Raw genomic sequence first — 21049 nt, 5'->3', positions numbered from 1 at the left:
GCAGAGTGGAAAAACATTACCAGAACCTTTAGAAGCTAACATTGTAACAATGATTTATTGTAACAAGTTAGAGTTACTAAACTGAACAGACATTTTTTTTTTTTTTTGGATGCTTAATCAGGTGGTTACAAAGTTGCAAACATGGCTTAATTAATTGAAACTATTAATTAAAAATAAATGTGTTTGCATGTATGCAATGCTTGCTGCCTCAGGACCAACTTGACTTTCCAAAGGTGTAAAAAAAAAAAAAAAGATACATACATATTGTGTTCCTGGACTTAAGTTTAACACTTCTAGGAGAATAAAAGTATTTGGCTGCTAAAAAAGGCTCACTTGCTCAAAAGTTGGGCTTCTTGGTCAAAATACTCAGCTGATATAAACAAGCGTTAGTCCCATTGAAGAAAATTAAACTACCTTAATTTGCATCAGCCCGTTATTTTTCTTCATAATACTTCAGAAACATTTTCTCAATCACAAGGGCAAGCCCCACCCTTTATGTTTTTTGGGGTTTTTTTGTTTTTTGTTTTTAATTATTATTTCTGATTTTTTTCCTTGGACCCAGCCTTCATAACAACAGGAAGACAGAAATAGAATGATAGATTCACACTTTTCATAACATTTTATCTGCTCTCCTATTTAGTGGGTAAAGTTCAATTTTCCTGGTTCAAAAATGTACCCTGCTCTAAAGGAATATAATTACCTCTAAATTGACAGTGGGATTTCCCCCAAAAAATATTTCAATTTTATTTCAGATACCTCCATTTTCTCTTCCAAATTCATAATTTGTCACATAAGTAAAGATTATTTTGCCCAAAGAGTGATATGCAAATAATATAGCTGTGTTAAAAGGAAACGCTGATGTCTGCAGCAGTGGCATCCTCCTAAAGGATGTGGTTCTGGGTTAGATGAGAGGTCGGGTGAGACTCTCTTGTAGATCAATGCTATGTCTCTCTCCATTTGTCCTGTTCTCTTCTAGACTGGGGAAAACAAATCCCCATTGGATTCCTGTTACATTTATTCATTTAATTTTCTTAGAGCTTTTCCAGCCTGTCTCTAAGAGATAATCAGAAAAAAAAATACATATAGAAACTAAGTAAAAAGTCTTCATTGTCATGAAAGGACCTCCTAGAGTGTCTAGCAATCTAGCAACCCGGCTCTGTCCCTTACACTAGGGAAAAATTGGCTACTCCTCACATAGTACAAATGACAATTAGCCACCTATACAACAAGAATAGGCAGCCACAATCCTGTGATCCTGGGTCTATAACCAAATGCCTCCAACCATCCTCACAGCCAAGGGACCAAACCATAATAAATACATTCTTGTAAATTATTCCTTTAATTTCAGACAAATGAGAAGGGGAACAAATGAGAGCACTAGAGACAGAAATTGGAACCAAAGTAGCCACAGTTCTATAGCAGGTCACATCTAGCACAATTAGTGGTTGTTTTGGGACAACAAATTAAATCAGACAAAGCTCTTTGCTTTCAGACTCTGTCCATAGGCCAGACCACAGCTTGGCTCTAAAGGGGATAAATAGAAATGAGAAAGATGCTATGTGACTGGTACTTTTATCCTCCCAGGTGAGTAGGGACTCAGGAGTGGGCAGAGAGGAGCAGGGAATGTGTGGCATCTTGAGTCTACCCTTCAGTGTGCTAGGCAACACATTTGAACTGTCATGGGGGTCATAATTTGATTACTTTATCTCTATGCAGAGGGAAAGCAGATAGAGAACTGTGCCTCTATGATGTATAGTTCCTTCCCTGTTTCTTTTCAAGGCATTAGAAGCAGCCTCCTCCTATGGAAGGAACTGATGCATTTCAGCTTTGCAAAGGAATAATGTGAGTATATTATAATTTGAATCTGTTTTTGCTATAAGTGGATAGTATGCTTTAATCTATTTCCAATGTTTCTTTTAAGTTGGTCTTAAATGTTTTTATGCAGTGAGTTGTAGCCATGTTGATCCCAGAATATCAGAGAGATGAGGTGGGGGTGTAATAACTTTTACTCCACCAATTTTCTGTTGGTGAGATAGACAAGCTTACACAGAGCTCTTCTTTAGGGCTGAACCATTGAATGGGCCACTTTAGTCTGAATGGTCTCTTAAAACATGTGTTAACAACTTATGCTAAAAAATCTGTTCCATTTTGTATTCAGCAGTGACACTCTGAGCCCTGGTCTACAACAGAAACATATGTCGGTATAATTACATCACTCGGGGGTGTGGAAAATCCACATTCCTGAGCAATGCAGTTATGTCAACCAAACTCCTGGTTTAGACAGAGCTATGTAAATGGGAGGGCTTCTCCTGTCGAAATAGCTACCTCTTCTTAGGGAAGTGGCGTGCCTACGCTGATGACAGAAAGTATCCTGTTGGCATAGGTAGAGTCTTCACTCAGTGCTACAGTGGCACTGGTGCAGCTGTGCTGCTGCAAGTGTAGACAGGCACTGAGTTAGCTTTGTAGGCCCAAAGCTTGATTCTGTTTTATTGATTCTACGAGAAATACCCTTATTCTTTTAGTACGTGACGAACCACCACAGCAGTCTCTCTGAGGCTTTACATTTTGGCCATCTAGGGTGATCCGTTCACTATTGATAAGTTTGTATGAAACCACAATCTGTTTATTTGAAACTAACATCTGGTCATTGGCTATCCTGTTTGTAAAGTTACCAAAGATCATCCTGGAAAACTGTTGCTATTGTTGAAGTACATGTGTGAAGTACAATGAAGTACATTTAAGATCATTGTTTAAAGTAACATCAGCAAATGTTCTGAAACAGAAAGATTCAATGTTAAATGATTGTGTTTTGTAATAGCAGGGAATGTTTTAAATGAAAAGAAATGTTATTGTTTCTGAAGGACACTTCCATCCTCCAGTTACAAGTTTTAGGTAAATGTTAAGAAATTAGTGTGTAAATAAATGAGTGAGTAATGTGTGTATGTGAGACTAGGGAGTGACAGAGAAAGGTACCAGACTCAATTGTTTAAGGGAGTGAAGATAACTTTTACGACCCAGACAGCGGAAGAATGCCCACCCTGATAACCCTGGGGTCCACCTCGAAGGAGAAAAACAAGATGAACTGTAATAAATATCAACAAATGGTCATGCTTGCAAAATATGGGTTTATTCATAATCACACCAGGAAGCAGATGTAGCATGAAGAAGCAAAACCCACAGAGTGGCATAAAGAGCTTACCCTTGTAAAAAGGGGACAAAAAGATGAGACTTTGGGTTTGGTTCTACAATCATCCTCTGGGAGCATCGGTGCACACCGGCAGCCCCCTGCTTCCTCCCTCGTGCCTTAGCCACCTGGCCAGTGGACTAACACAAGCAACTCAGGTTGGTAACTATACTCCATCTTTGTAGAACTTGTGTGTGTGTGTGTGTGTGTGTGTGTAATTGATTTTTGAAATTTTTGTATTCACAATAAACGTGGCATATTGCGTTGTCCCTCTGAGTAAGATCCTGCTGTTTATTTTATAAATATAACAGCTTCCCAGATCTGAAGAAGAGCTGTGTGGTCGAAAGCTTGTCTTGTTCACCCACAGAAGCTGGTCCAATAAAATATATTACATCACCCATCTTGTCTCTCTCAAATGTTTTCAGGCACCCTGAACAATTCAGCTCTCCTAAAAAAAGAATACCGAGGTGTTTTCAAAATCAAGAGTTGAGAACTTTAAACTCACCCTCCTCAGATGTTCTACATGCCTGCTGGACCTAGTCAAACATTTTTCTTCAGACACATTATTATTCAATGACTATTGCTGTTATCCACTGAGGATGAAACTCAACCCTGAGGAGTGGGTGAGAATAAACATTTTATTCACCTCTTAATCTCACATAAGCCCTTGAAATGGAGAGTGAATGGATTTGGGATTTGTCCTGGCCCTCTGAACAAAGGTGAATTTCTTCATGGATATTTTGTTTGATAAATATTTTCTTCCAGTATTTGACCAAAAATGTCTTGCTCTGTGCAACCGTGTCACAAACAACAGATTCTTCAGTGTGCAGAGATGTCATTGTCTTATTTGTTTCATTATTTTTTTTCCTTGAAGAGTAGATATTCATTTTTCCACATCAGAAATTCCCATCTCCAAACCATTCAGAAATGAACTTCTTATTCCTAAAATTTTCTTCACCATCTTAAAGCAAATAGTCATAGACTTCAAAGATAAATAAGCTGAAAGTGATACAACAGGTCTAGGAATTTGAGAATGAATTGACTGAACATTTAATTAAATTGTGAGCACTTCAGGGCAGGGACCATTGTATATGTAAACTGGTCATAGCACAATGGGACCCCAATCCCTGACTGGGACCTGCAGGTGGTACTGCAATATAGTAATATACTCATTTTCCCAATTTCAGGTCATTTAGATACTGGTATGACTCCTGAAGTCCCTACCATGCATTGGTTCTGTGATAAGAATTCCCTGGGAGTTCTTGTGTTCTAGTGTACAGAGCACTGGACAGGGACTCAGGAGAGCTGGGTTCTGGTCTTGGCTCTGGCATTGGTGGGGAACCATGGAAAACCACTTCCTTTCATTCTCCCTCAGTATTCCCATCTGTAAAATGTCGAGAATGACACTTTTGCAAAGTGCTTTGAGACGTACAAATGAAAAGTGCTGTATAAGAACTAGGTATTGTTACTGGGGAGATGATTATTCTTTGGAAGCAGGCAATTCACTAAATATATTTACACACCAACTCCTGTTCCACAGTTTGAGCCACTAGAACCACACATCTGGTTTTTGTATATTACTCTGAAGAATTTCTAACAGGCAAGATACCAAAGGAAAGAAGCAAAAAGACAAGAAAGCTAGGATTAACTACAGCAAATAATTTTTTTCAATTTTCTCTCCTTTAAAACAAAACCAAACCAAACCAGGAAGTATATCCTGCTATGGGAGAAGAAAAAAAAAAAAAAAAAAGGAGCAGGGGACTAAGAGTGCCCATGAAACAAAAACTGTATATACTAAAATTGCCACTTAAAATAACCTCCCCCTTCGAGCACCCACAATGTAATCTAGCCAGCCATATTTTTTGGTCTCTATACTGTGCTCTGTTCCCATAGTGTCTGAACACCATCCCTGTTCATTCCATTTTTCCAAATGCTGATACAGCAACAGGGAATGGAGGGGTAGAAAATAGCTTAGTGACTCAATTAGTTTCTTGCAACCACAGCTACTATCGTGATGAGCTCAGATAACATAGTAATGGGGGGCATACAAGTACCTAAAATAGATAGATAGTGTTATGACTAACGTCACTTGGGGTTGAAATCCAATTTTGGTTTTATTGTGAACACTAATCTATTCACTCGCTCACATGAGGTTTATTCCAAACAAGCACAGAAAGGACCACATTTCAGACAGCCTTTAAATCTGTGCACACACATGCAGCATTTGTGCACATAAATGTGCAGTTATCTGAGCTCTCCATACAAAGAGATTTGTACAGGTTATTGCCAGTATAAGACTAGAGATGGTGATTGAAAGCTGGCCCCTAGTCTGAAGTCTGTGCCCCTGATTCATTGTGTACATTATACATGTTTAAAAAACAAACACAAAAGAACAGTTACTATGGTTGTGTGGCCAAATAAAGATGAAACATCATAGGAGCTACTCAGTGTGATGGAGAATTTCATACGTGTTCATGTACAGAAGGTAATAAGACCATGTGTAAACCAGCACTTAAATCATCATCCACAATGTCTGGATTCTTCCAATACAAGGAGCAGGAAGTGACATTGACATTGTTATTTTCTCCAAAGCAAGAAATCCAAAATGAAATCCCTTACAGCCTCCATTGAATGAACTGGGTTGCAGAAACAAGCCTCTGGCCTATCTGCAAAATCTGCAACAATACAACATTAATTACCAATAACTGAAACAAGACTGGAAATAAACTACTAGCCAAGTATTGAAAAGGCTTAATAAAACCTATAAAGCTCAGCATGGCACCACTTGCTGTGGTGCGCCTTGTTTTATGGCACATGCAGAGATGAGTAGATACTGATGCTGTTTCCCAGAAATCCTGCAGACGCACGAGGAACATCCAACAAAGTGGCAATGGCCTGAATGGTGACAGTAATAAACAGGCTCCCGAATGCAATTTTGTGACTAGAGAGAGCTATAGGGGGAGGAGCAGTGCAAAATGCCAGAGATGACATCCCAGCTGTGCAAACAACTGTTGATACCACTGGGGGAAATCCCCTTCCCAAAAAAGAAAAAAAGGATGGTTCTCATTTCAAGTCAATGCACAGATCTCTGTTCCTTTTGTCTATAACAATATTTCTCAACCAGTAGGTCACGACCCCCAGGAAGTCACAAAAAACATCTAGGGGATCACGAGCTGTTGACAGTTTTATTACAAAGCAAAGAAAATCTCACTCTGCCATTCCACCTACAGCCTTACCCTTCAAGGTCAAGTATTCTCTACCAACTTCTCGAAGTATACACACAAATTATATGGCTTAGCACAGACATTTTTTACAGTAAATGTAAGGCTATTTTGAACATTCTTGACTTCAAATAAGGGGTCGCCAACCTGTAGAGGTTGAAAAACACTGATGTGTAACAATTTGATGTGGCTGATTCATCACCACCATTCAGAGAAGCAGGAAAAGGACACACAAATCATTTAATGAGTCAAACATGTGAGTTTGTATTTAGGAATGTGAAAGAAGTAGGAGAAACCCAGATATATTACAACCCTGGGACAGTCCCTTGAAGGAGAATTGGGAGATGTGAGGAAGGTGTAATTACTCACCAGCACAGGCTACCTATGTTGCAGCTTGCAGCAGTGAGGGGGAGCAGCCATCAACCGATAACTGCTTTCCAGGGTGCTGAGTGGGCACCTTTGGCTCCACCCCCATGCGCTACCAAGTGCAACTGAGCAGGCACAGAGGATGAAGTAAGCTGTACCAAGGAATGGGCTGGCACAGCACACTACCCTCATTGTGACTCTGGGGAAGTCTAAGATAGGGTTAATCACAAATGCCAATCCAGCCCTAAACAATACATATATCTCAACTTATTCTCTTTTATTACTTGTGTCATATGGAACAATCAATGGGACTACAGCAGAAGCCTTGTTTTATGAATCCTATGAATGACTGGTTATATGAACCATTTTTATCCCTCACTCAACAAGATTCAGATGTACACTGGTGAAAGCGCCTTAGTACCAGACAAGTCATACCATTTGTTATGTACATTATCATTGATCAATTAATGCATTCACTTATGCACCATACCTACAATTTTGAGATGTTCTATTTTATAAACTAATTGGGGATAGGAAAAGTTCATAAAAATTGAAATTCTGTACATTATATGGTGAGCAAGGTTTGGACCCACTCTTGGCTGTCTAAAAGACTGAAAGTTAAACAAACCATCCTTTATGGACTGACCAAATCTGATAGGCAAGTCATTGAGAGGGAACAAATCATGAATTACAAATTGCCAATTACATAGTTACTATTCTGGTATGCACTGAAACTCACTGAATATCATTCCATCTAAAGAATCAGAAGTTTTTTTCCAAAATACATTATAAGAGAGTCAATAATGGCTCCAAAGGAGTCATTCATGTTATTGAGCATATGCTGTGGCACACATTAAATACTTTATAAAGTAAAATAACTTTCTTGCATTTATTATGGTCAACAGGGTAAAAACACATTTAAAATATTTTAAATAATTATTCATATCAGAGGCTACAATATCAAAGGTATCACGTCTGATTTTTCACACATTCCCTGAAACTATTTCCATTTATTTTTTTAGAAATGTAAATACTATAGAAATTAACAAAGGAAACATTAAATTATATCAAAACATATGCTAATTTAGGGCCTGATTCTATTCTCAGTTACTCCAGTACAAATCAAGAGTACCATACATTGGACTTACACCTGTCTCTGGCTCTGATCCTGCAGACACTTAGGCATGTGCTTAATTTTATTATTGTGACTTCAAGGTGACTGCTCCAGTAGTAAAGTTAAGCAGTAGTAAGTGTTTGCAGGATCAAGTCTAAAACTGGCATAGGTGAGAGGAGACTCTGTCCCTTTATGTTAATAAGGAAACTCAAAAAGTCTTCTGTCCCATAGACTGTCTGATTCCTCTTTCATTTCAATTTCAATTTAGTTACTGTTGATTTACAACTGTGTGAGGGGAGACTCAGGCCCATATCAGATACAACACAATGGCATTGTCGCTCTTTATAGAACATGGTGTATGCGTCAATGAGTTCTTTGATGGTTTCTGAGTATGATGCGCAAGTAACAGTCCCGTCCACAACTAGGTCACATCCATGTACTACCACTGATATGAATCTGAGCAGCAGTTCCTTCCTTCTCTCACTCTGGTCATCAGAAAGCTTGATCCAAAATACCTCATAATGCCTCACTCCATCTACAAGCTCACTCCACCAACCACAGCAGCATTCTGCACTCTTTTCCCAATCATCCACAGAGAGTCCAAAGGATACTAAGTCATATTTGCAAGCATCCCAAAATCTGAGCAGCGGTCTGCTTCTCTTTCTAGATGATTTGCGAGCTTCAGAATACAGCACACTCTTTGAGGGCCTGTAATCTGGCATTTGCTTGACATGTCCAAGCCACCTGAGTCTTTTCTTACTAATCAACGTTCCCATGAATGACATACCAGCATGATACCAACTGTTCCACATTTGTCACCCTGTCCTGCCATCTTACTTGAAGAATTTTATGCAAGCATCTGGTATGAAAGCTGTTTAGTCTTTTGGTATGTGTGGCATAAATCCTCCATGTTTCTGAGCCAGGCAGAAGAGTGGACAAAACACATATCTCATGAATATGGATTTTCAGTTTGACAATTTGTTATTGTTCCAGGATCTGTCTCGCAAAAGACCAAAGTTCCTGGCTGTTTTGCCACTTCTACTATCAAGATCTACATTGCTGGTAACAGTAGAGCCAAGGTAATAAAACTGGGCAACGACATCCAGATGAATAACATCTAAGTGACATCTGGACTGGTTCTGAAGAGCTTTGTGCATGATAACAGTCTTTTTCAAGATTATTGCTAGCCCAAAGAGTTTGCATGAACTTGGTAATAAGATGTCTCAACACTGGGAGCTACAAGGGGTGCTGTGATGCTGGCTGGATTAGGGGGACCATTTATGATATTATTTAACATCAATATGTCAAAATTACAATAATTCATATGATATATGCCATGTCAGGTACCATTAGAAAGTTATAATTTGCTAAGTAAGATATTGTTTATGTTCATGTGTCATATGTATATTGGATATTATATTGGAAGTTATGGATATGTATGATGTGCCTGTATTTCAACTTCTGCTGTGTTTCTGGGTGACACCTCAGACAGGATTGCTGCAGCACTAGTCTGCTTAATGGCCCACTAAGGAAACTCACAGGTACAATGGGCCCAGGAGGAGAAGCCAGAGATACACCTGATGAGTCACCAGTACTTACTCATGTGACCCTGGACTCCATCTAATTTCTGTAAATTTCCACAAGCAGCATGGAAAAGGACATAAAAAGGCAGATGCACCACATCCATTTTGTCTTCAGTCAGTCTTCACCCACCTCTGGATCAACTCATATGTAACTGAAGCTGTGAATCAAAGGACTGACACCCATCCAGGTACTGCATGTACACCAGAGGGACTATACAAGCCTGCAAACTCCACAATTATACTGGAAACATGATATATAAGGACTTTTAAATAATTGCTTTAATTATTTAACATTTCTCTTATAGTTTGTTTCTTTCCATTTACAATAAACCTTTACTAAAGGATTAGTTACTAAATGATTGGCTGGCAGAGTGGTATTTTGGGTAAGATCCAAACTAATTATTGAGCTGGTAATGTGATGGACACTTTGAGGTCAGGAGAGCCTTTTTGGTAAAGAGCATAGAGTTTTATACAACTTCTCTCTTTACTGGACCTAATTGCTTATTGGGAGCCAGAGACTGAAGTACAGTAAAGGGGGTTGTGTATATTTTGTGTTAGCTTTTTGATAACCAGTGTGGGGAATCAGAAGCATTGTTTGTGACTGGTTGGGAAGTCAGACTTCAGCGTCACCCACTAGTGCTGGGAGAATCTGCTCTCCTTTTGCAGCCTGCCCTGATCTTGGCATTTTCAGGTGGTCTATCCTAGGGACAGGTGCATCATCTGCAAACAACAGGTCCCTTATGATGATCTCCTTCACCTTCATCTTAGCTATGAACGTGGCAATGTTAAACAAACTTCCATCGTGTTTAGTACTAAGGTAGTCACCCTCTCAAACATCACAGAATGCATGTTGAAGCAGGAATGAGAAGTAAATATTAAACAATGTGGAAGGCAGGACACAGACCTGCTTCACTCCATTATTGATGTTAAATGAGTCATACTCTTGATTTTCATAAGTTACAGTTGCTTTCGTGCTATTGTGTAATGATTTCACAAAGTTTAGCAATATAGGTGGACAACCAAGCTTCTTCACAACAATGTAAAGCCCTGGCCCACCACACTGGTTATTAGATATCTGCAATATCAAGAGAGCACCACAACAGGAGTAAGGACCTGTGCACCAGAACATTTTTTCCTTAGCTTTAGATTTCCCTGTTTTTACATGTGTAAGCACATCTTTAAAAAAAAAATTGCTGTTTCATCTGCTTTATATTTTGGAATGACTTGACCTAGGAAGTTAAAATGTGCATTATATTTCAACTGCTACACTGGTCTAATGAAATCTATACTTTAGTATTTACACTTATGGCTTATATCCTATTGTGACCTGAGCATGTGACAGGGGCCCAATCCTGTCAACATTTATTCACCTTTACTCTTGTGAGTAATCCCACGGAGGAAGGACCATTCACATGAGTTTTTGTAGATCAGACCTCAGGTTATGAAACTAATGATTCTGGAGATAACAATTCTGTATTCCTGAGCAATGGGATCCACCAGCATCACAAACTCAATTATAACACATCTTAATATTTTATACATTACATTTCATACGTTATACTTGGGTGAACAGAGGAACTGAATTAAAACTTGATTTATAATTAAAAACTTATCAATCATCTCAAAAGCACAACCATGCTAGATACTTGGCACTTCCCTCTCACTGAAAATTGTGAGGTAACCTGCCAGGTAACAAGAGTCATTAGTTCCATGCAGGAGACAATTGCTTGAAGTGATAAGTTATAAATGTCCAATGTATCAGCAATGGCATAATGATTTATTACATTCATGAGATGTATACTACACCAGAAAACTGCAGATACACAGTGATGCATTAAACTTCAAAGTTAAGTAGATTTCAAATTTTAAATTGTTCTGCATTGTGGAAGGCTGGCTTGATTTTCCTTCATCGTCAAATATAGGGGAAGAGAGAAAAGTCTTTTTACAATAATGTGTGTATATTTCTTTATTACCAGTTTCAGTCATTATGGGCTTGATCGAAAACCCGGTGAAGTAAATGGAAGTCTTTCCATAGACTTCAAGAGGCTTTGAATCAGGCCCTACATGTGGATACAAATTAAAGTATTCAATAGTATGTCATTATTTCCCTTTCAGTGGCCATTTTAAAAACATTTCAGATAAGTTAAGCTGATATAGTTTTGTGTTTAGCATTTTGAAGTTGATATGGCCTGATGATCATATCATTACAGTTTAGATGATATGCAGGGCTCTATGAGGAGATTACCAGACCAATGTGGAGTTACTTTTTCATACTCAGTCTATGTTGTTAAAGGAGCCAATCCTGCTGGGGACTAAGGAGGCAAGCCTTGATTCATCAACATTTCCAGTAAACTTTAATTTCAATAGGACTACTCGTGCTGAAAGTTAAGCATGTGCTTAAATGATTTGTTGGATCCAAGCCAGAGTACTCAGCACCTTGTTGGTTTGATTTCACATAGGTAAGTCCACTGAGATGTATACAACACTATTTAAATAACTATAGTATGCCATTTCCATAGTCAGAGCTAGTATACATGCTCACAATAAGCTGAATAAAGCTCCTGAACTGATAGAACTTGTCTAAGTCTTACTTCATTGATCTTCACTGTTTCCAAATCTACTGATAATCTTAAATATTAAAGGCTGACTTGATTAAAGCCATGCCTTTTTATATAAAGTAAAATCCAGGAAAAACCTTGATTGTGTAAAGTAATAATAAATGAAAAACTCATTTTGTAAAAAGTAGTTCAGGAAATTGCATCGTTTCAATCTAGCAGATTGCAAATGGGTAAAGTTAAAAAAAACGGGGGCCAATGCCACACGTTATTTTCCCCTCTCATTTATTTCCTTGAGCTCATTGTTCTAATTTTTTCCTCTTTGTCCTACATCTTCACTTGTCACAGGAAAATAAAATAAAAACTCAATTCAGTAATATTTACATCAGCAATCGCTTAGCCTGAATTCTTGTTTGTAGCTAGTCATTGAAGATTTGAGTGATAACTGCCAAACTGTTTTACTCAGCCATTTGTAGCATCTTGCATAAGACTATTTCTCTTAGTTGCTATTCTGCCGCTCATTCATTACCCCTCTCTCTTTGTCCCTGACTTAATGAGAAAGCTCTAGGTTGTAGCAGCAGTAGAGGACCGCAGGCCTACAAGCACACTATACAATGTGCAAGTCACATATGTTCATTTATATGAAGGCACTTAAGTCCGCTGAAGCAAATTACTTTCTGGTATTATACCTAGAGGTGCAAATAAACCAGCCACCAGGTTTCTTCCCTTAGTAATCCCAATTTTAAAGTGCCTACTTATTGCCTATAGTATGTGAGGATGGTGGAAAGACATATGATAAATTTATTTTGCATGCAGCTACAGGATGGACGATGTCTGTCTTCCTTCCCCCGCCCCCCACCAGAGAGCTAGATACTAGACAGGGGTTGTTAAACCAGGACTTCCAAGTCCAGTCCCCCATGACTGCCAGGTACAAAGAGACAATTTCCAGGAAAGCGGGAACTGAATCAGGATGGTAGGGTGGAACCCACTGCATGCAAGTAAACTAGATTTTGACTTTTTCCCCTCATCTGTGGGAAGCAAATTCAATCAGCTTTAGTCCTCACTGACACTTGTGGGAAAAATACCCATTATATTCAGTGGGTTTGGACATATAGAACTGATCAGAATTTAGTAAATAGTTCTACTGATGACGGACAAGAAGAAACAGAGTCCTGTTCACTGTGTCTTAGCTGTGTTGTCTATGCAGACTAATAAGCAGAAAAGGGGGGGAAAAAAACTTTTAAAAAAAATCACTGACCTTGACTACATCAGAGAAAAAGATCTGTGGGTCAAGAAGATTCCATTTTTATCGTTACCTTTTAGAGCAAATCTATTTTTTATCAACTTAATGTGCTTAAATTGTTCTGTACAGCCCACCTGTAGGTGGATGAATTTCATCCCATGGCCTGCTGTCAGTGCTGGCCTAGGAATGGCTTCCAGAATACTATTCCAAATAAAAAATAATAATCCTTTATGTTTAATTAATAGTTGTAGACAGTAGCATAGTGCTGCAGCACTGAGAGAAAAAGACCGGAGGAGAGTTTATACGAAACAAGTCATTTCTTGGTAATTATTGCATTTCACGGCAGTTATTTCTCATTTTATTAACAACATCACTATTTTTAACACCCTAAGAAACCCTCGGGAAAAAAAGAAAAGGACTTTCTTGGTTGATATAAAGAATTTACTACAGCGGGAGCCACTAATTGGTGTCACAACGGGTCAAGTTGCTTTGTCACTGCACTTGCACAGAGTTGGAGGAGGAGAGATCAATGTAATAGCTCATGAAACGTGGCTAGGGATAATGAGTGCCATGTCAACATGATGCATTGAAAATTGATTCCTGGTCTTTGCAATTAAAGCAGAAATTGTGTCACTTCTTATGGGCTGATACAATTTTTAATTAAAAAGACAATCTTCCTTAGCCAGTGGACCATTGTCTATTTTGATTTGGGGAAATGAGGCTGCTTTCTCCAAGCAAAAACAGAGCCCATTTACAAAGCATAGCACAAAGAGAAGGGGAGAGCGCAATTATAACACACAGCACAAGGACAAGGGGAGTTAATGCTCACACTTAGCCACTGTTGTACTGTGACAGGAAACAAATATGCTTTGTCCTTTTCAGGCAGGCATCATCATATGTGCATCTTAATTACTGATGATGGAAAAGAGAGGGATGCCCATGCTGCCTTGTGGAAATTCACTGATGAAGAGTTTAAGCCAAGACACACAGTAGCTGGGACTCTCCCCTCAGGGGACTAAATGGTTCACTTTAATCACATTCATCCTCTGTCTGCTCAGATCTGGGGATATACTGCCATGTTTGATGTAAGATCTCCCTTCTGGCATTGCAGAGTCAGGAGAGTGACACAAGGGAGTTGAACATGTTCAGCTATTAGCAAACATGCCTCAACACTAACTAGGTTCCAACTGTTGCCTTCAAAATCCTGCATAAAAAAAAAAAGTAGTATCATATTCTATTATTATAATATACGAAAGAATGCCAGGAACTTAATATGGTACCAATAATGAATAATGCATAATGTAGTGGGTAGTTTGCACTTCAACTGCTTTGCAAGATTTTTGTAAGACTGTAACTATGAAGAGATGAATTTAAAAAAAAAAAATCTATTTATTCTGTGCTCTTTTCCACTGCATAATGTTGCCATTTTAAGTAATTAGGATGAGTTTTATATGAAAACGATGATGCTTTAAAAAAAGAAATCCCCTTTTTTTAATTACGTATATCACATTAAAAACAAAGGCTTCTGCCATTGATAGCATCCTTCAAAAGCATTACGGGCTAGCACTTGCAGGAAATAAATTGCCTTTGAGCACTGGCACTGTAATACTTCTCTTCGTATGGCAGCATATGGTAGCTAGAAATGGAATACATTTAGTACTTCCTACTCTATTTCAGCCTTGGATCAATGACTTCAAAGCATTCGAAGCATTCACAATCCAAAGTTGTTCATTTAAAAATAAAAAAAACCTCAATAATAAAAAAAAGAACACACGCTTTTTCAAATTCAAACATGTGTAACAAATTTAAAAGGCACTGACCTCATTTGAATAAAAAGTAAATTAATACAAACAGCAGAACCCAAGCAGATGATCTGCATGCTATACGTATTGGGTCACATATGTAAAGGTGCCACACCATCCAACCTCTAATCTTGCACATGCCAGGTCAAACTCACCCTGTGCACAAGTCTCACACAAGGCCAATATTCCATTTGAGACGTCAAATAAGTTTAAGCAGGACTTAAGTGGCACATATACCTTGTGTAAAGCCCTCTGTGCAAGAATGATTTTCACCTGCAATGAACTGCAGGCAAAATTAATTTCAGGGGTATAGATAACATTCAACAATCGACCTGATTTCTGGATGCAAACTGGTAGGTAGCAGGTGACTGGAAGCAAAAATAAAGTCGACCATGCGTATGTATTCAGTAAAAAAACACCACCACCGATGTCAAGTAAAATGAATTTTTAATAGCACTGGATTAACTGGTTCTGGGAAAATAGATAATATCCTTTTGAACCATCTCAAAGTCATTTTTCATGTATGGAAGTGTCTGGCTATGGACCCCCACATTTTTCATTTAATCACACAGCACTGTGCAACCCTGCTGAGTTTAGAGTAGTACAATAACTTCACCAGATGCTCCATTCAGGAATCCTCTTCTGGGATTAGGGTAAAAGACAAAACACTTAGCTGCTCTTCAAGATGGAAAAAAACAGAGTATATATGGTGGTTGCACTGCAGATAAGTATCAAGTGTAAGCAAGGTCTGAGCAGCCCTCCCCTTGCTCAGTCAGCTGAAAGGGGGGGCACTTTATTTGCATGGGCTCTGTACCTGCATATGCCCACCTAGGTGGGCTCACCATCTTGCTGAGGCTGCACCAGCCCTGACAAAGGATTACCCTCAGGCATAGATTGACTCTCTCCTCCCACTGTTAAAAGGTAGAATTAATTATTCCTTTTGGGTTCTTTTGTTCTTTGTTAACAAAAGCAGGGATGTTGCTCCGGTGTCAGTAGAAGGTTTTCCCATGAATGAAAGCTGACAGCTGGAACTGAAATCATTAAAGGAACTGGGAAACTTCAAGAGACTAACAGGAGCCAGCAGAGGGGACTCAGCAATTCCTGGAGGTGGCAGGAGCCAGCAGCGGTCGGAGCCTGCAGCAGTTGGATGCCTGAAGGTGGCAGGTGCAGCAGAGGGGACCAGTCAAGCCCACACCTGCCTGGTGGCAGGTGGACTGGGGGGGCCCCCACAATGGAGGGGTGGACAGTGCAACTACGACGGTCTGTAGGTCAGGGGAAGCAAGAAGGGAGAGGTGAAGGACACACTGGGGTGAGGTGGGTTCGGCTCATTGGGTTAATGAATTCTGTTTTCCCAGACCAGTGCTGTGTTACTTCCTTCCTTTTATTAAAAGGTTTACTTTCTACACTCAGACTCTGTGCTTGCGAGAGGGGAAGTATTGCCTTTTGGCAGCTCCCAGAGGATAGTGTGTGATTTCCCAGGTGACTGGGTGGGGACTCGAGCAGGTTTGGTGTTGTATTATTGACAGGAAGCCGTAGATATAGAACCCAGCCCTTGCCTAGCCGAAGGGTTACACAAGTGGCTTGGAAATACTTGTGCTAAGTTTTTCAGTCTGTCCAATATGGTACAGACATTCTCAGACGCTTGAAAAGACATGAATTGAGCTGGGTGCTCATGCAAATCCATAAAACTCCTGTGCCTTTTCTCCTGACAAACCTGACTCTTGAGTGCTCTCTAAACACTATAGGATGTGAGAAATCAGCTTGCTGTGCTTCCCTTTTATTTAGGAAGACCTCTGGGTATATCATACAAATCTATATTATGTCATATATTTTAAAAGTGGATTTTTAATCTGACAGACTGTAACAAAGGAGCCATTTTGCAAATCCTTCTTATTCTATGCACTATTGATTTGAATCAATTGAGCTGCCAAGCATATGCAATGAAGTCCATGTGCCAAAAATAATCCTCATGAAATATTTATTGCGGGGAAAAATACTTCATATTTGGACAAATGACATCTACAATTTTGTATCTCGGGGTTTTAAAATCTACTTTTTATTTCTCCAAATTACCAAAACCAACCAGACTATATCATAGCTCAATCATTCACCACCAAAGATATATTTTAGCTCTCTGAAGGGAGAAAAATATTTTAAATAGATCTCATTCACATTTTCCTTTCTACTGCTCAATCGTGTAACTTAAAAATGGTCACATTTCAAGTGTCAACCAAAATCCAATTTTCATAGCCCACTGTAATATCCTAAACAAAGTTTGTAATCAAACTGCAGACAGAATCTATATAGAGATGAGTGCATCACATAATGAAAGGTCTGCCGGATAGTCAGGGAAGTGAATGCGAGGTATCTGTCTATTCTTTTAAGAAATTTAAAAAGGGCCTGTGACTGTAAATTTGAGGTTCCTGTCAGAGTCATCATGCTCACTTATATATAATAATTATTTGTTCTGATATAGCAACCATCATATGAGTGTCTTAAAGTGCTTTGCAGCATGACGATAGTGGCTGACAAGTTATGGTTCAAGTCTCGCAGTTCTTTCGGAGTCCAAGCTCCCATTAAATTCAATGTACTGCACTACTTTTGAAGCTCAGCGCAACTGGAGTTGCCCATGAGCAAGAACAGCATGATTTCACTCAGTACATGGCATAGGCTTCTTTGAGTAGATCTGAAACATGTTTGTTCTGGAATCCTTGCATTACCTCCCCTGCTGCACCAGCTCTATGTAGATGTTTAGGAAATGGTAACAGAACTTCAGACTGTATGACCATTCCCATTAGCTTCCTCCATTAAAGGACATCTCAGGGATAGCCAGGAATGGTTGTTGTAGCACTCCCAATAAGCCAAGGAAGAAAGAGTTCTGATCCCAGGCCTATGCCTCATGTAGAATTAGGGCTCATTGTGAGAGGCAAGGAGATCTTCACTGAGGGCCACATCCTCAGCTGGCATCAATTGCATAACTCCATTAACTTCAATAAAGGGCAACTAAGTGACACTAGTTGAGGATCCGGCTGAAAGTGTTCCTCCTCCAAAACCTTATCCCAGAGGTATCTCCATAGCAGGGGAAACTCTAGGTCCTGGAACATACTTCCTCCCCTCACTCCTTTTCTCCTCCATGAGGCTGCTGTTATCACTGCAGCTATCACATTACCTTATTGCAGGATGTTTATTATTATTAGTTTACAAATTAATCCTTTTAAAGATTTCCATTTGACACTTTTTATTTTCCGGCATATTCCCATTTGTTTCCCAGGATTTATTTTATTTCCCTTCCCCACGTTTATTTTTTCCTGCAGTAGTGGGAATCATCATTTTCATACTACCACTGCTGCTGCTGCTACAGTTCAATTTGCTTCATGAAAACTCACATTTATTTCCTAATTGTGTCATGACTATATTTTTATTTTATGGCTATAATGTACTATGTCTTTCAAACCTTCTGGTTCATGATTCAGTGAAATTTCTGATGTGCTTTGTCGTCTTATTTTCAAGTATATGATTCAATCTACATTAGTGCCAGTGGACTCAAGATAGTACTGAGCTCTGCAGTGTCAGAATGCCGCATTTATACTTGACAGCATACAGTAAATTACATGTGCCTAAATACTCTTCCCTTTTCTAATGTGCTTTCATTCCTGATTCTTATTCTCAACAGACACTCTGTTTTGTTTCCCACTGTTTGCATTAATCTAGAATTTGTCTTATTCTCAGCTTGACTTAGTGTTGTCTGATTTCTGAGTATCTTATCCCCATGTGTTTAATTTGTACATGTCTTTTTTCCTCTCATTGACTCAGTCTAGATAAATGCATAAACTGTGTTAATGCAATATTGTGGTGGAGATTTTACAGTCACAAAAGCTGGACACTACAAAAGTCTGGGAACTTATCCTGTACGTGGGAAATATCCAAACAGAGGCTAAGAAATTCAGCAGTTATATCTGGGGAGGGGGAGGCAAAAAGGGGATGGGGAAAGAGATGCCTCTACATGGAATGGACAGGGGCAAGATCCATTACATTTGTGTATAACCTGAGTAAGACAGGAAAGTGTTGCCATGCTTGGCAACAGAGTTGGACAATATTTTTTTCAGTGAATAGTAAATTTACCAAAAAGTCAATTTTTCAAAACGTTACAACTATTTGCAAGTTGGGGTAGAATTCTGTGAATAGTTACAGCTGGAAAAAATGGAAAAAGAATCTGAAGTGTCAATTCAAAACAACTTTTTTTAAGCATAATGTCAATTTGTACCCACATTGCATTTAGGAAATGACATTTTGATTTGCACTGAAAACATTTTGTTCAACCCACACACTATTTTTTCAGTTTTTCATTTTGGTGAGGAAAAAAAATCCATCAGTTTCAGTTATAAACTAACACAAGAAAACTTTCCACATTTTTCAATTTGGCCACTGAAACAAAGAAATCAGTTATTCATTCATTATTATTCACTACTTGGTAGACACAGACACACAAGATGGGGCAGTCCTACTGAAGCTCAGTGCCTCCATATTGCTACCTGAGCACTGTATTTCCCTGTGACAACATGCTCCTTCCTGAACTGTTATGTTCTCTTCTCTGAAGCCACCCCTTGGGAGGGGTGATGTGTGGGACTCATGGAACAGAGGGGGAGAATGGGTTATCATTACCTTCCTGAGAAAATTCTCATGGACACAGGCTTACTTTTGTTTTGGCTGGTGGATGCTCCTTTCCGCCCCCGCCTCCCCCCCCCCCCCAGCTGCTGCTCACACCTTTCTGCCCCCTCCTGCCTTACGGGGGGGAGAGGGAACAGAGAAGAGAGAGCTGCGGCTGGGGGTGGGGGCCTATGGGGAAGGCACAGAGTGAGGGCGGGAAGAGACAGAGTGAGGGCAGGGCCTTGGGCAGAGTATGAGCAGAACCATGGTCCGGGTGCTACTACCACTGCCCCCCGTTTCTTGGGAGCTTCCGGCAGCAGTGCTCCAAAGATGACGGGCTGGTGCACCTCCAAAGGGAGATGTGCTGCGTCTGGCATTTCTTGCTCCATTTGAGGAGGCTTAGCCTCCCCAAGCCTCTTCTACCCACTGCCCATGCTGTGGCTCATGGATCCTGAGCACCCCCTATTTTTTTCAATGGCTGCGTGAGCCCCAAAGCCCCCATGGAATCAACACTTATGCTCTTAGGCGTTATGGTAGGAAATCCATTTCCGATACCCTCACTCAGTACTTCTGAAGTAGTGACACTGAAGTCAGTGGAATTATTTGTGGTGTAAAGTGATCCTCAACTTAAGGGTAACAGAATTTAGCCAAAGGCAGCAATCACCCCATGCCCATTACACAATAGCACTGACTAAAAAACAGATCTTCAAAAACAGGTGCCTAAAGTTAGGCTCCTATGTCTATATCTGAGCACCTAAATAAAGCAACAGAGCATCCAGCAATTGCCTTGCTCGACAGTTTTGAAAATCAGCCTGCTTACTCTGGTGCCCAACTAAGGCTTTTGGAGGTACATTTTAAACACCCATTTTTGAGAATATTGACATAGATAGAAAAAATAAATACTTTCTTCATGGAACAGTATCAACAATTTAGCATAGTCAGAATCTGTCAGAGAAAGAACCTCCTCCTTACATAAAGCACAGTCAGACATTTCTGCATAAGATTGTCTTTGGCAGTGACATTCACTTAATCAAGCACTTGACCAAAGGTCACCATGCTTTTTGGGCAATATATTATAAAATCAGATTGCATACATCAAATTCTGAACTATTTGTCACATAACATATTATATAATGGTAGACCCTGATTATAACATACACAAAGTATTCTTGGTATGTTAAAGGATTCAAAAGATCCTATCTACATATACATCTTTAGAAAAATAAAATAAACTCGTTAATCTACAAGTTGTGGTAACACAAGCAAATTGCTTCCTGTCAAACTCTCCTGACCTCAGTATTGCAAATTCCTTATAATCTGCCAGACAGGCTGAC

The 21049-nt window shown here is 39.4% G+C and overlaps 1 protein-coding gene across 1 annotated transcript in view; it reads right to left on the bottom strand.

Moving 5' to 3' along the window:
• Positions 1-21049, bottom strand: part of CDH12 (cadherin 12) — a 701357-nt gene that overhangs the window by 372793 nt on the left and 307515 nt on the right. The window lies entirely within an intron of this gene.

The sequence above is a fragment of the Emydura macquarii genome, unplaced genomic scaffold (genome assembly GCF_026122565.2).
Source record: "Emydura macquarii macquarii isolate MOO-44397 ecotype Brisbane River unplaced genomic scaffold, CSIRO-AGI_Emac_v2 contig_320, whole genome shotgun sequence".
Lineage (NCBI taxonomy): Eukaryota > Metazoa > Chordata > Testudines > Chelidae > Emydura > Emydura macquarii.
Note: the sequence above shows the minus strand (reverse complement) of the source record. Positions and strands in the feature narration are given on the sequence as shown.